Source organism: Manis javanica, chromosome 1 (genome assembly GCF_040802235.1).
Source record: "Manis javanica isolate MJ-LG chromosome 1, MJ_LKY, whole genome shotgun sequence".
Classification (NCBI taxonomy): Eukaryota; Metazoa; Chordata; class Mammalia; order Pholidota; family Manidae; genus Manis; species Manis javanica.
In genome coordinates this window covers 152837468-152854129 of record NC_133156.1, presented here as the reverse complement: position 1 = coordinate 152854129, position 16662 = coordinate 152837468, and the positions used below count along the sequence as shown (strand labels likewise).

Here is a 16662-nt window from a genome sequence, read left to right as displayed (position 1 = left end):
TCCAACAGGTACTGAGGGAATTGGGTATGAAAAACATCATCTATAACATGGACCCCCAGGGCCCTGATGAGGAGGTGTTCACTATAGGAATGAGAAAACTGGTGTCCCTACAGCTCCCACATCTCTCGGTCCCTAGTAAATGCTCTTGCCCCCCACTTAGGGCAACCCATAAGTGAGGCTACTTGTAGTTTAGCAGATCTGGGGGAGGTTGAAACAATAAGGGCATGGGAGGAAGTATGGGCCATGACTGAAAGGAGAGGTGCAAAGGGCCCTGTGAAGGTCTCGAGGACCCAGATGTGGGTTGATTTGATAAAGGCCGGGGTAGTGAAAGAAAAACTTGATGGGCAGCCCAATAGGATCTTGTTAGAACTGCGGCACCAATTAAAGCCAGATCAGCAGTTCAGCTGCTGAGGTCCAGGACACAGAAACCAAACTCAAGGCTTCATGCCTGGCCTGTGTCCCTGAAAAACTTCATGGGAGACAGTACTCAGGATTTGCCTGAGCCCGCACCCCCACAGGATGATGATTTTTATGATAATAAAAATGGAAAATCAACTACAAAACTGATCTTATTTTGTACCCTTAGGAGAAAGAGATATTCAAAGCCTTGGAAAATATTCAGAGCTAATCAAAAGCAAAATCTACATGAAGAGCAGACTTTCAGTATAATCCCCCAACACACATTAACTGCACTCCCACACCCAGCTGATTCCCACTTGTGTGGGATTCAGCCACCTTTTAAGCCAGGAGCATAAAGAGTAACTAGAGACTATAAAGCATAACAGAAAAAACAACTGTGAATTCAAACCCAGATCAGCCATTTACTAACTGTGAGGAAGGCCTCCAACTTCACTGAGTACCTCCAAAGCCTCTGGGACCTTGTCCACTGCTGTATGTTCTCCGGGGCTCCTCCTCAGCGCCTTCAGACCCTTGCTCAAATGTCACTGCAGTGAGGACTTCTCCAGCCACCCTACTTAAATGGGCACCCCCACCTCCCACTCCCTACATCTTTCTGTATCATGTAACGTCATCTAATATGTCCCATTTATTTGTTTATGATCTGTCTTTCTACCAACAAAGACTGAAGCCCCACAAGGGCACGGAGTCCACTCTGTTTCCTGCTGTCTTTCCAGAGCCTAGGACATACCTGGCCCACAGCAAGGATTCAGAAACACTTAAATGAATACGTATATACAAGGGCATTTATTCATCCCTCCTCTAGGGCTGCTATCACCGACACTCTAAGTTGTTTTGAGGATTTCTTAGAAAAAAAAAAAGGCTTTGCCAACATTGAATGATGAAGAAATAGAAAATATGAACAGACCAATTACTAGTAAGACTGAGCTAGTAATCAAAACAGTCTCAAAGTGATCAAATGGGATATATTCCAGGGATGCAAGGATGATTTAACATCCACAAACCAGTGATGTGATATACCATATTAACAAAATAAAGGATAAAATTCATATGATTATCTCAACAGAAGCAGAAATAAAAACTGACAAAATTCAGTATCCATTTATGATAAAAACTCTCAACAGAGTTGTAAGTCTGGGGAGAGAAAATACCAGGGCAAAGTATCTCTAAAAACCGAAATCAGTCAAAGGGGGAAATAAAGTTTAGAACCCGTTTATTGCTTACAAACTGCAGTCCAGGGCCGGCTCTCTCCTCTGCTCCTGAAGAAGCAAGCCAGCAAGCAAGCAAGCCCCTCCCTTTAAACTGTCAGGTTCAGACACACTCTGGGTTGCCCAGGTAATTACCCATTGACATGGAGATGAACTTTTCTCCACCCTTGAGGATATGCAAATACACTAAAGCCAGGTGAGATATTCTGGAAATGTTACAATTTTACCAACAATCCACCCCTTCAGAAATCTCGCCTTACAATCTACTTGTTCCCATTCTTCTGCAAGGGTCCCTGGATGATAAAACTGGAGAATTGTGACCAGACTAATGACATAACAATAGCAACAGCAATAAAATTATGACAGTCTTCAAGCCAGAGGATTCAGCTAGGTTCAAAGTCTTACTGCAGGTTAAGTCCATAGCTCATCCATTCCATAGACAGGCAGGAGCCAAGGGAGGGTTCAGAGCAATTATCAGGCAGCAGCTGCAGCCAGGGGGCACTTCAGGCCACAAGGACTGTAGGAGAAAATAACCTTAAGGGCGATAAGATACATGTTTTAATGACACCAGCATAGGCAAATCTTGTCCATCAGGTAGGATACATGCAAGAGAGTGGTCTTGTGATAAAACAGTGGCAGAAATGGGATCTCGTCCTGGTCTAGTATACCAGGCTTTCACCCTCCTCCCTGTGGGAGTTACAGATGGGTCGATTCATAAGGCTACGGGAGGTACATGCACTGGCCATAAAGATAAAAGAAAACTTCCCCGTAAGATGCTCTTACCTCCTGCACATTTTGGGTACACTACCATGACCTTTGGGGGCCACCCTGCTGTTACTCCAGGAATACACACGAGGCCAGCTTCCAGGCCTTTCCCCTAAGGTGCCAGAAGGGCCAGCCATTGCTGCTCCATGTGTTGAAATGTCCAGGGCCAGGTCCATTCAACATTGTCTCCAGGGCTTCATGTAGAAGGGGCTGGCAGCAGGGTGTTTCTCTGCTGGCCATATCCTGTTTTCAATAGCTCTTCTTTGTTTTGGACATACAATTGTATAGGAGAGGCAGCAAGGTGTGTGAGCATATCCACAGGGCTCAAAGCTCCTTTACGTGCTTCTCCTTAAAATGCCGCAGCACCATTCATAGGTGAACTGACCAACCCCGTACATTATTGGTGTCCGACTTAAGGACAGATTTCAGCAAGCAGTTGTACCTCTCTACCATACCTGCCCCAGTAGGATTATATGGTACATGAAATTTCCACATTATTCCTGATTGCTGTACCCGCATTCTTGTAATGCATGTCCAGTAAAGTGGGTGCCTTCATCACTCTCAGTCACCTGCAGCCAGCCATAGGCTGCAAAGAGACGCTTCAGGCCCCTCTTGGTGGTTTGCTGATCTGCACGACGTGCAGAAAAAGCAACCAATAGTCCAGTAGCCATGACCACACAAGTCATGGCATACTGATATCCTTCTGATATGGGCAGAGGCCCAATATAGTCTATCTGCCACCTGACAAGGGGTATTGGCCCCCTTACTGTTGTCCCATGTTGCTGTGGGACTCGGTGTAAGTCCCTCTTAGAGCACACAAGGCACACTCCTGGGCTCGGCTGACTTCTTCAAGGTCAAAGGCAAGCCCCACCAACGGGCTACAGCCCACATTGTTTTTTGCTCCACGTGCAACAAGTGCTGGTGCAGCCGTCGGGCCACATCGGAAGCAGGCTTTCCTTCTAGCCAGTGCACCTGGACCAATGTATCTGCTTCATCATTCCCTGGGGATGCTAAAGGCAAATGGCCAGTCACATGATATACGGTAACTGTCTTAGTCTGACCAGAGGCCCATAGGTCTTACCACAACTCTTACCCCCAAAAGGGCTGGTGACCAACCATCCAGTTGGCATGATACCATGTCGGCAGCCACAGGGTCAAGCCCCAATAGATGGCCCACCTGTCAGTGCAGACAACTATGTGGGAAGGCTCCTGGGTGATCATGAGCCATACTGCCCACAACTTAGAACACTGACTGATCTTCCCCTCTCCATCTTCCATCCATATTGTCTCAGTCTTAGGATGGAAAGCCACAGCCCTCCACTTCGGGGGCTGCCCACGACTGGAGCCATCTGTGTACCAAGCATCTTCAGGAATAAGGGCTTTTCCTTCCTGATAAGGAGTCTTGGCTACCAAGGGCTGAAAAGCAAGTTCTTCCTGCTTTCCACTGGTATAGGTCACTGGCCCCAATAAGAGTTGGAGTTCTCTACTTAAGGGGCTAGAAGAGAGGGCACTGTGGTGCTGTAAATATGCGCCCCATTTGGCCAGTGTAGGTGTCTGTGCCACACCACTCCGTGGCTTTGGGTCCAGTCTCACACCCACCCCACGATGGGATAGTTAGTTATTACCTTGGTCGGAGATGTTCCAGCAATGGGCTCCGTAGGCAGCAAGGCATGGTATACAGCAGCCAGTTGCCTCTCTATCAAGGTGTACCAGACCTCTGCTCCTTTCCATACTTGTGACCAGAATCCAATGGGTTCGCATGTCTGTTCAAGCCACTGCCAAAGACCCTCTCCATAACTATCTTCGGTTACATGAACATCTAGTTCACAGGGTCTTGATGAGCCCATTACATTCAAGGCCTGTATGGCCTTGACTGCCTGCTTGGCATCAGGAAAAGCAGCTGCACATGTCTCCTTCCAGTCCCACCTGATGTCCTTTCATACCAGCTCGTTTAAGGGCTTCAGAATTTGTGCCAAGTGTGGGATAAACACTCTCCAGTAGCCCAAAAGACCCAAACACTATTGTAATACTGCCACAGTGGTTGGGTGGGGAAAGCCTGGACCTTGTCTGTAACTGCTTCAGGAACAACTTTAGTTTTACCCAAACAGACAACCCCAAGAATTTCACAGACAAACTGGGTCCCTGAACCTTGGTGCTGTTCACAGCCCATCCTGTTTCCTGCAAATGATGCAACAGCCTAGGACCTGCCCCTTCTAAATCTGAGAGAGTCAGATGTGAGCATAATATCATCAGTGTAGTGATACAACTGCACTGTTTGCAGTTTCATCCGTGTGGTCAAGTCCTGGGCTATAAGACCATGACAGAAAGTGGGACTGTGGAGATATCCCTATGGAGGGGCAGAGAATGTCCACTGCCGGCCTTCCCACGTGAAGGCAAACTGTTTCTGGCTTTCCTGTGCTATGTCAATAGAGAAGAAAGCATTAGCAAGGTCTTCTACATAATGATACGGTCCCAGTTCATGGCTGAGGGTGTGCAGAATGTCTGCTATAGAGGGGACAGCAGCATGCAAAGGGGGTGTGATTTTATTCAATTCCCTGTAGTCTACAGTCATACTCCAGGAACCATCTGGCTTTCTCACTGGCCACACTGGGGAATTAAAAGGACTATGAGTGGGCTTTATGATGCCCACCCTCTCCAACTCCTGTAGAGTTTCTCCAATTTCCTTGCACCCCTCAGGCAATTTATACTGCTTAATATTTGTCACCCGCCGAGGTACAGGCAGAGCTACAGATGGGTACTTAGCACGTCCTCTCAGAACTGCCTTTACCACACGTACCCTCAGTCTGAACTGTTCTGTAACCACAGGCCCTGCAGGGTATCTACCCCCAAAATATATTCAGGGATGGGAGAAATGTACATGGTATACTCCTTTGGGGGTAATCGCCCTAACCCAATGAGATTTAGGATTTCTTCACTCTGGCTTACCTCCATAGTCATCTATCACATCTATCCCGGGGTCCCAGGAAAACTCTCAGGGTTGCCATGTATCAAAGAACACTCAGCTCCTGTGTCCATCAGTGGCCAGGACACATTGTACATTCACAGGGGACCAATGAATTGCTAATTCTACATGTGGCCTCTGGTCCCCACCATATCACCCAAGCTGGGGACTTTGATCCCCCCTCATTCGAACCGTGATGCCCAATCATCATCCTCTGGGGCCCAGGCGAATCCTGAGTACTGTCTCCCATGAAATTTTGCAGGGACACAGGCCGGGCATGAGGCCTTGACTCTGGTTTCTGTGTCCTGGACTTCAGCGGCTGAAACTCCTGCTCTGGCTTTAATTGGTGCCACAGTTCTAACAATATTCTATTGGGCTGCCCATCAAGTTTTTCTTTCACTACCCCGGCCTTTATCAAATCAACCCACATCTGGGTCCTCGAGACCTTCACGGGGCCCTTTGCACCTCTCCTTTCAGTCATGGCCCATACTTCCCCCCATGCCCTTATTGTTTCAACCTCCCCCAGATCTGCTAAACTACGAGTAGCCTCACTTATGGGTTGCCCTAAGTGGGGGGCAAGAGCATTTACTAGGGACCGAGAGATGTGGGAGCTGTAGGGAGCACCAGGTTTCTCATTCCTATAGTGAACACCTCCTCATCAGGGCCCTGGGGGTCCACGTTATAGATGATGTTTTTCATACCCAATTCCCTCAGTACCTGTTGGAGCTCTGCATACGCCTTTTTTCCAACTACTGGGAAAATATGGTAAAACACCCTGATTAGGCCAAACTACCCTGATGACAGCGGTCAGCCATTCCAGGAGTGTCTGATTCCCTGAGGCGTGATGGGCATTTTGCAACCACTGCCAGCGGGAAGGGTGAGTCTTCAGGGAAGCCATTCTACTCATCTCAGGACCCAACACAACAATGTTTTCCACCCCCATATCCCAGAGACGTAAAAGTCACATAGGCAGAGGTTCCCATGGCCTCTCCCTATACTGGACACTCGTGTCCACCAGCTCATCCTGGGTATAGGAGCGGAGCATGGAATGCTCCACAACCTGGGGAGGGGCTGCTCCTACCCCCTGAGGAGCCCACGGTTGTTTCATTTTTATTTTCTTAATTACAGCTGGGCCGGCCTTTAAAACAGGAGAAGATGGTACCTCCGGCGGTGGCCTGGGTAGCAGATCTGCCAGTGGCCTCACCCCAGCTCCTCCTCCACTGTTTCCAGGGCTGAAGGCACTACTCTTTCCTCCCCCTCCCCCATGGCCTCCTGCAATCGGCTTTTCCTGCCATCTCCGCCCTCACTGCTGCTAAGGAATCTTCTAGGAGCACGAGCTGCCTTTTCAGTAACTGTCTCTCTTCTTTAACAGAATCCCTTAGGTTATCGCCCAGCTCTTCCAAGAGATGCTGAAGTGTGTCTCTCCTGCCTAAGTCCCTCGATAATCCTCCCTTTCTCCTGTATAACATTTTCCACTATCTCGATGAAGAGAGACCCTACAATGCCAGCTGCTGCACGGCCCCCTAAGGTCTCCAAGCAGTCTTCCAATTCATGGGGGACTACTTCTGCAGCTTCCGGTGTTTCCACCCTGGGCAATACCCCACCCCTCTAGGAGGTACTTTACCCTAGACCAGTTCCCCACTAGGGATTCTCCCAACTTGGAAGCCCCGTTGCTTTCCTATACACTCATGATGAACTAGCAGAAAGAGAAATCAGGAAAACAATTCCATTCACAATTGCATCAAAAAGAATAAATGCCTAGGAATAAACCTAACCAAAGATGTGAAGGTCCTTTACCCTGAAAACTACAAGACACTCTTAAGAGAAATTAAAGAGGACACTAACAAATGGAAATTCATCCCGTGCTCTTGGGTAGGAAGAACTAATATTGTCAAAATGGCCATCCTGCCTAAAGCAATCTACAGATTGAATGCAATCCCTATCAAAATGCCAACAGCATTCTTTAATGAACTGGAACAAATAGTTCTAAAATTCATATGGAACCACAAAAGACCCCAAATAGCCAAAGCAATCCTGAGAAGGAAGAATAAAGTGGGGGGGATCTCGCTCCCCAGCTTCAAGCTCTACTACAAAACCACAGTAATCAAGACAATTTGGTACTGGCACAAGAACAGACTCATAGACCTGTGGAACAGAATAGAGAGTCCAGATATTAATCCAAGCATATATGGTCAATTAATATACAATAAAGGAGCCATGGATATATAGTGGGAAAATGACAGCCTCTTCAACAGCTGGTGCTGGCAAAACTGGACAGCTACATATAAGAAAATTAAACTGAATTACTGTCTAACCCCATACACAAAAGTAAACTCAAAATGGATCAAAGACCTGAATGTAAGTCATGAAGCCATAAAACTCTTAGAAGAAAACATAGGCAAAACTCCCTTGAATATAAACATGAACTACTTCTTCATGAACATATCTCCCTGGGCAAGGGAAACAAAAGCAAAAATGAACAAGTGGGACTATATCAAACTAAAAAGCTTCTGTACACCAAAAGACACCAGAGGACTCCGCTGGGAACTCACACCCTGTATCCCTCTCTGATGCCCGCACACTGCACAAGCTTGGGCCAAGTGGGCACTGGAGACTGTACCTTACTGTTCCTCAGACTCCCTAGCCAGGAGGTTTTAGGACAAGGGCTGCTCAGGGCTCTTCCTTAGGTTTCATTATGGCCAGAAAAAACTTGCTATCTTGATACTGTTTTCTTGATAAAACTGTGTCTGAGTCTGAAATACTTGCAAACTGAGGACTTCCTCAGCTATAAAGCTAAATTATTGTTGGAGTATTTTTTGGTCACGGTGTTTCATGTCAGTCATGTTCAGTGTTGTGTTTTAAGGGAGACCCTGACCAAGTGGCTCCGTCAGACACCTTGACAGTGCCTTCACCATCCAGTGGCCTAACGACCTCAGAAATCCTCTGGGTCATAGTTCTCAGAGGGGCGAGAGCTGTTCCCTAGAAAGCATCTGGGGACTTGGGCACCTTTTGTTGTTACTTGGTTTGGAGTGAGGGGCATGTAGGCATTGAGTCAGCTAGGCTGGGTGTGGTTTGTGCCATGGTGTTTGCATCCATAGGACTTCAGTGCAGGTTGAAACAGGGGAGAAAAACGTTTAGTAATTACCCCAGCATAGAACCTCATTCTATTTTAGATGCAATCATGGAGCACTCTTGCACAGGTTCTAAACACTAAAGTTGTCTGGGAATGCCATGGAATTTGCAAATTGCATGGGGAGGAATGAAGTTTGCTTTGGGATTTGAGCTTTACTCTCATAAGTGGTATTTATTTTTATTCTATTTAGAAGCCCAAAGCCTTTAAAATAATAATTAGGGTATATTGAAAAGGTTTTTGGTGTATTTTTAAATGAGAGATGGTTGGTAAACTGATGATTTCTCAAGCAAAACAGAGCTAAGACCCCCGGGGAAAGCATATGTACAGGGATGAATATGATGCATTTGCTGGATTGTAGAGGTATTTCACGATAAGACCTAAGAAGAGTATGGAAGGATGAAAAAATTCAGTAGCACTTGATAGATTGATTGGGTCAATCAAGTTGGGTGAAATTACCCCAGAGCCTTTAAAAGGACAAAGAGGAAAAGATATGCAAGAGCACTGAATATATTACAGTCTGTGTCTATCCAGAGCATGCTATGGAACACACTTACTTGGGTTTTCTTCTTATCCATGTGCGGCTTGTGAAGGAAAAAGTAGGGACTTGGCTGGATGAAAAAGGCTGCTCTTTCACCAGGGCTGGCAACATGGTGCTATAGCTCCATCTGCTGGAGGGAAGTGTACAAATTGGACTGACCCTCTGGGGTCTGGGTGAGCCCGCAAGTATTCCTGAGTGCTTCCTGTGTGCCTGGTAGTACGCCATCGGGCCCTAGGTAACACAGTAAAGCCTCAGACACGTTCCTTGCTCTCACTGTGCTTAGCTCTGAAAGGATTTCTGCCTTTAAGAAAAAAAACTCAGTTTAGCTAGTGTGCTTTTGCATTCCAAGTTCCTGTCTGAGAACTCTCTTCGGGGGACTTATAAAAAGTCATGTCACCTTTGTTGAGCATCATTTTCATATCTGTAAGGGAAGAGTGACTGCTCCCCTCCAGGCTAAGTTTAAAGTTTATTAAATGGCTTGCAAATACCCTGTGTGGGCACGGAGTGGGGCGTACAGTGTGATGTATCTGGTTCCTGCCCTAAGGGAGGTCAGCAAGTAAAACTCCTGCAGTGTGAGCAGGCAGCCCTGAGGCGGAGCACTGATTCCAACAGGAGAGTTAGGAGGGGTTTTGAAACCCTGATGCCTTCAGTTGCACAAGGAAGTTAGAGTCAGCGAGGGGAAGTTGGGAAGGATCTTCCAGGTTGAGGGGTCAATCCAAGCAACATCAAGGTGAGGACCAGCGTGGTGGGGTTGCATAAACTGAGTGGCAGGGAGTGGTCAGAGATGAGGATGTGGGGCAGTAGGTGGGCCAGGTGATGTAGGGCCTGTCTGAGTCCTTATGGGGCTTACCTTGGTGCTCAGGGTCGTGGGGAGCCCCTGGGGAGTTTGAGCATGTTCCCAGGGACTGCTGGCTGGATGGAAGAGGACCCGGTGGCGGCAAGGAACCAAGTCAGGAGGCTGCAGTGGAGGCCAAGGAGTAATGGTGAGGGCTGGACCGTGGCCAAGCTAAACACGAGTGAGGTGGGCAGAGAACACATTTGAAACTCCTTTGGAGTTAAGATTAGCAGAAGTGGGTGATTTGAAGATGAGAAGTCAGGGATGGCCGGGAGATTTCTGGCTTGGGTGTCCAGTGGATAAGCGTGTACCTAAGAGAGGGCATGACAAGGAAGGACCACTGTGGGCATGGCAGGGAGGCGCTGAGCAGCTTACCCATCAGCCTGAGCTTGAGTTGCCTGTTTGGGATCTCGTCTTGCCAATGGGTTTCAGCCCCGGGCAAGTTCACTGTGGATTCAGTGTAACCAAAGAAATGACAGTAGAACATTTTTGGGGTGAAACCGTTATACCTAGCTTTATTTTCATGGTGGCAGGTCAGTCACTAGAATCCCATCCACTTAGAACGAGTCTGTGTGCAGCACTCCGGTCTCTGCCTCCGGGCCTCTCCACCTGCACAGCTGTCTCAGTCTCTGTCTTTGACGCTGCCACCACTCCAGCCTCTGCTCTCCTGCAGCCTTGCAGCTGTGCCACCATGTCGCCCAGAGCACTGGGCAGGGCTCTTTATATAGAGTCAGTAACGACGTATTGCCCACACGTGTGTAGTGAGCTAGCTGACCAGGGCCAGGTGAAAATCCTGGGCACAGGAACCTTCACTTTGCCCACAGACATCCCTGTGGAAACAGCTGGTGGGCAATTTGTCATGTGACTGGGGAGGTCCGGAGAAAGTCTTGCTGGCGTGCCAGGCAGGGAGGAGGTGGTGGGGCCTCCAGAGACGGTGAAGTCGTGCAGGTGCTCAGTGAGCCGGGCAGGGCAGGGGCGGAGCTGCCCCACCTGGGGGCAGGCAGCTGAGGGGCTCCTGCTAGGCGACAGTCATGTGCTTGGGGGCACCAGCATGGAGGGGTGAAGAGAAAACTTCAGGAGAGCACTGTTTACGAAGGGACATTTCCAGACAAGCATGGGATGGAGAGGAAATGGGAAGGAGGGGACGAGAGCAGCCCTGGGGATGGAGGCCGTGGCAGCCTGCTCCCTTAAGGGCATGGGGGCCAGCGCGGAACTGGGCACAGAGCATGGCAAGTGCACCCCTCTGCTTGATTTGCACTGGTGTGACACAGGTCCCTTTCTTGGAGAGAATCCTATGTCCCTGGGACTCTAATCAGAAGACTTCTGGTTTCCATCTCCCAGGAGAGGCCAGCTGCCGTCCAGGGCTTATGTCTGGGTACACTGTCCCTGGGAGATTGCTCCTCACTCACAAGCAGCCTGTGTACTTCCAGTTTCCTGCCACATCCCACTCCCAGAAGAAAGGAAATAAAGCCAGAAAAATGTTCTGTGAGCTCTGCGTGGGAAACCGGCACCAGCCCTAACAGCTGGGTAGCGGAGTGCAAGGGGAAGGGGAAGCCTGTGAGGGTGCCCAGCCAGGGCTGGCAGGGCCCTGGAGCGAGTGGGCTCTGTGTCAGCAGCCCGGAGAGCCCTGGCACCAGGCCCTCCCTGTCAACCCACTGGCTCTCCCACTGCCTTCCAGGGCCCTCCTCCCTCCTCTAATCACTGTTTAAATGCTGTGGGGACTCAGTGCCATAGAGCAGGAAAGGTGATGAGTTGTTTTCTTATTTTTGAAGACTAACCTGAGGTGCTATAACCTAGAAATGCCATTAACATCCTAAAAATAACTGCTTCGTAATAAATTGCTTCAGGCCCTTTCTGTGGCATTCTCAGTGGATCAGGGTGAGGAAGCCTTCATTCACGGGAGAGGGAGCTGCACGAGCTGCTCAAGCTCTTCCTTCAGCTCAGCCGAAGATCCCTTTATAATCCTTCAGTGGAAACTTGGTTCAGGAGTTAGGGGAGGTGACTCAGTGGGGAGTGGAGGCCTTGCCCCGCTGTTCCTAAAGGACATCTGGGGCAGGAGGAACGCTTCCAGGGCTCAGCCAGACAAAGCCAGTCTCCAAACAGCGCTGCGCTACTGGGAAGATAAAGACTCTGATTTGACATCCAAGTGATAAAACATTAAGGGAAGCTCTGTTAATTCAAACGTGGATATTGTCAAGATCCGAAAGGGGGAAGGCTCACTTTTTATGAAAGTTCACCTCTTTCTATGCCAATTGATTGATGTTCATTTTTCTAAATATTTTTCTGCATATTACAAATAGTTTCAGTAAGTTAGTGGGTGAGTTTCCTAACTACTAAAGTACACAATACATCAGGAGATGAGTTATGACATTTAGGGGTGTTGTTTTGTTGCTTCAGAGCTTTGGGGTTATCATGTAACACACCACGTCACATGATTTGACTGAATGCAGGAAAAAAACCCACAGTTTGGTTTCATTGGCTTAAATATAGTTCAAGGCAAAAGTTAAGATGAGGAAGTGCTGTACAGTATAGGAAACAGGAGCTTTTACAGATAACTCACTGTAATATGAAACTGGCTTCCCAAGCCCTGATAAGTGAGTGAAAATAAGAGCAGAAGTACCGGAAAGGAGACTCTATTCAAGAGGTGAGAGAAGGGGAGCACGGAGGCACATCAGGTAAAGGGCTGGGGCACCGACCTGTTTTCGCAGAGGTGACTGTGTGCAGAATGGGTGCGGCGGCCACAACTAACCGGACCCAGAGTGCTGTGTTTCTTGATTTGTTGACCTTATGATCTGTCTTTCTCAGTTACTTCAAAGCAAATGTGAAAGATACATGTGACCTTGCATATACAAAAGCAGAAAGGGTCTTGGACAAGTTGTAGTAGCTCTTAGCTGTGCTAATTAAATTTTTTCTCCTCCCTGCTACAAAGGATAATGATTGTGGTTCTTCCTGTGCGTGTGTATTTAATTGTAGAATATATATAATAGCAACTTTATATTTTATTGCTTTCCATCCAGGTAAGGAAGGGAGGCTATACTTGAATGTTTGCAGAGAAAACGTTAAAAACCTTGATAATGTTTAGTGCCACGCAGCTTATGGGCCTGCAGAAACTTCAGACTATAAAAGACCTTAGTGATGCCTTTTCACATTTTATTGCATTAGATATTTTTAACCCAAATTCTGCCTAGGGTCTTAAAAGAAACAGACAATCACATACTGTTTAATGCTATGCTAGTGACTTTTGTCTTGCCTTGGCAGGGATAAAGCAACTCCGACTAATTGAGAAGCTACTCTTATTCATTAACCTGTAACTCCATCTAAAAACTGGTAGGCCAGTTTCAAAGGAACCTTACTGCACCCAATCTGTGTGCACCAAAAGAAGTGATTTTTACTCCAAAAGGATCCTGTGCCTCACACATGATTTGCCTCATACAGTGAGCTTAGAGATTTAAGTGTATTTATGAAAACATTTCTGTGACAGTTAATCTCCAGGAACATGATAACCTTGAGAGGAATATAGCTGTGATTTAGGGTGGGGAGATATATAGGAGATGTTCTTATTTACATATATATGTGTAATATATATAAACACATAATCAACTATGGAGTAGCTATAGTGAATAGGAGAAGAGAATTATTTTTTTCAGGGACAAGGAAGAAGTTAAAAAGGTCACTTTAGTCTCTCAAACTAATAAGAAGGTGAAACAACAAGGCTTTGTGCCTGCTCATGGGATAAGTGGATGAAACCCTCTGGGTAAACATGCACTCTTGGTGTAAAAAAATGCACACAAATAACCCGCCGGATCATGAGTGTTGTCAAGTTTCTGGGGATAACCAAAAGGAAGAGGGACCTGTAACTCTCAGGGATGGCACCATTTAGTTGGCGATTTTTGAGTTGGGCTTTGAAGAATAATTTCATCATTCTTAAAGAAATGATGGGGAGGGTGTTGTAGTGGAGTGGGTGACAGCATGAGCTAAGTCTGTGCAGCAGTTTTTTTTCTCTGCTTGGAATCCTCCACTACCTTTCCACCTGACCTGGGACAGAACCTGGAGTCCTCCTGGTCTCCCAGGCGTGCTTGATCTACGCCTGCTCTCGGGCCTTGGAGTGCTCTCTTTCCTGCCCTTTCCACTAGACTGTAAGGTATGCAGCAGGGGCTGGTCTCCCTTGTGCCCTCTCACGCCCCCAGGGCCTAGAGCACCAGGTGCTCAGTGAATGAGGGGGAGACGTTCCTAGGCACCTAATGTGCAGGCTGTAAGATGCGTTTGAGGGACGAGAGTGACTTCGTGCACGTGGAGTACCAGTCCAGAGTGAATACCAAAGTCGGGGCAGTTCTGCAGTGCAGTGATGGCATCCCATGCAGAGGACGGCCTGGGAGGACAGAGTGCAGATCACAGTGCCACATGGCGGGGCGGCCAGTGTAGGGGGACTAGACCGTGTGGACATCCAACTGTAAGGGCTTCCGCAAGGTGATGTGATGGGAATTTAAACCTAGGCCCCTGTTCAAGAGAGGTGGGAAGGGAGTCTTAAATCTCATTGACCATTTCTTAATGTCATTTCTTAATGTCAGCTCCAAGATTTCCCAGAGAAATAATAAAGCATTAGGAAAAATTTTTTAATGGTTTTAGTTTTTTTTTTTTTAATGCAGAGGTCTTACAATGATTCTGAATTAGGTCCTGCCTTAAAGTTCTTACCAATATATTGATTGATCCATTTATTCTCAGAAGAAAGATGTTTATAGGAATCCTAACCCTGTAATTGCCCCTACCCACTATCTATACTAGGTCAGATTTTTAGGTCCAAGTAAGTGTGTCACTTCTGGGACATAGTTTCTCTCTCAGAATGGGGGTGTTGATGGCCTGCAGAGTGCTTGAATGAATTAAATGAGATATATAGGAAAGTATTTTATATACCAAATATTGCTAAAAATATGTGATGATGGTATTGTTTCAGGAGGTGGGTCCTCTACACCCCAGGTGAGAGTTTGAGATAAGATATATAGAACATGAAAAACTGAAAAATAATTTTACCAAAAATTCTGGGTGGGGGAAGAGAAGAGGCAGATATTCCCTTAGCAATATAGGGAGAAGCTCATTTGCAGCCTGGGGAAGTGTTTGGACACCTAGTTCTTTGGGTTTGGCTGTTGATGATCTTTCTTGTCACCAGTTTGACAATTCCAACCAGTTAGGAGAATCTGTCTTTCTCACTTGTTTGTTTATTCATTGAGCCTGCTTATCCTAGAAATACTTTGGTATAGGTGAAAGACCTTGGGTTACAGATATACCAGATTTGGGTTCATATCTCACTTCTGCCACTTGTATGATTTTGAACATGTTATTTAATATCTGAGTTTCAGATTCCTCCTCTGTAAATGACAATAATACCTAATCTGGGAGTGGTGAGGATTAATTAAAATGATGTATGTAAAAGGATCCTAGCTTGATATTTGGTGGAATCTAGTGGTCAACAAATGTTCCCTCCTCTCCCCCCCTTTTTATGGCAAAATATATGTAACATAAAATATGTCATTTTAACCATTTTTGAGTAAAATATTCATTGGCATTAATTACATTCACATTGTATAACCACTAACACTATTTCCAAAACTTTTCTTCACCCCAAACAGATTCTCCATTAACTCCACATTCCCTCCTTACAGTTCCTGATAAACTTCCAGTCCACTCTTTATCTCTAAAAATTTGCCTCTTCTATATATTTTATAAAAGTGGAATCATAGAACACAACCTTCTGTGTCTGGCTTCTTTCACTTAACATAATGCTTCTGTGGTTCATCCACATCAGAACTTCTTCCCTTTTTGTGGATGAGTGTTACTCTGTATGGATAGACCACATTTTGTCTATCCATCTGTTGATGGACACTTGGGTTGCTTCCGCCTTTTGGCTATTATGAATAATGCTGCTCTGAACATGAGTGTATGAGTATCTGTGCTGGAGTCCAGCTCCAGCGGGGGGGGGGGGCGGGGGGGGGCGGGGTGAAGCCCAAAAGGATGAGACGGAATCGGCGTGTGGAGAGACAGGACACGGAGTCAGATGGAGGTGGTCTCTCGACAAAGTGCCGATGACAGCTTTATTTATACCATTTTGCACAAGGATATGATTATTTTTTATTATTCTGATGATTAATTAGTATAGGCAGCTGGTTAATAAGTATAGGCAAGTTTTTTTTCTTTCTTTTCCTCTCTAATCTATTCATGGTTTGTCAGGCGTTAGACAGGTGATTGTTTTTCTGTTCTTTAACAGAAACTTTTCCTATGAACATGTACTCCATTGTGTTTTGCATTTCTATGCAACACAGTTTCTAAGTAGTGCATGTGACTGTAGAAGCATGCAGTATGTAGCAGCGACTATGGAGTCTATCAGCTCAGGGTGTAATATAGGTCACCTAGTGCCACAGTTAGCTAGGATTCTTTCCCACAAAAATATTCTTAGAAGCTTTAATAAATTTATAAGTAATCTAAAATCATAAACTCATATCTTCACTTTATACCCCTTTATAGGGCACAGTAGGCAGCAAACTAAATTTCTCCTTCTTATCTACATTTCTCTTTCTTCTGTGTAGATACCAAAATCTCCCTGACCTTTGCTACACAGGTCTCTATGACTCCACTACTGCAGGGACTAAACAAGTTCTTACATGGTGAACAATGCATTCATATCATAGAAACTGTTTCTGTTTTAACTACAAACCTTAAACTATAAACAATCACGTCAAATATAATGTATGATTATTCATTTGATTTTTATACTTTATATGTGAATCTAATAAAATGTTAATGTAGTAGGTA

The 16662-nt window shown here is 46.3% G+C and overlaps 1 protein-coding gene across 2 annotated transcripts in view; it reads left to right on the top strand.

Moving 5' to 3' along the window:
* Positions 1-16662, top strand: part of LIMS1 (LIM zinc finger domain containing 1) — a 194685-nt gene that overhangs the window by 54249 nt on the left and 123774 nt on the right. Inside the window, exon 1 of one of the 2 annotated variants that reach the window (XM_037015441.2) lies at positions 12388-12533. The exons of the other annotated variant lie outside the window; for it this stretch is intronic. The gene's annotated coding sequence lies outside the window, so the exon portion shown is untranslated. Of the gene's footprint in view, positions 1-12387; positions 12534-16662 lie in introns of those variants that run through there. 2 annotated transcript variants of the gene reach the window in all.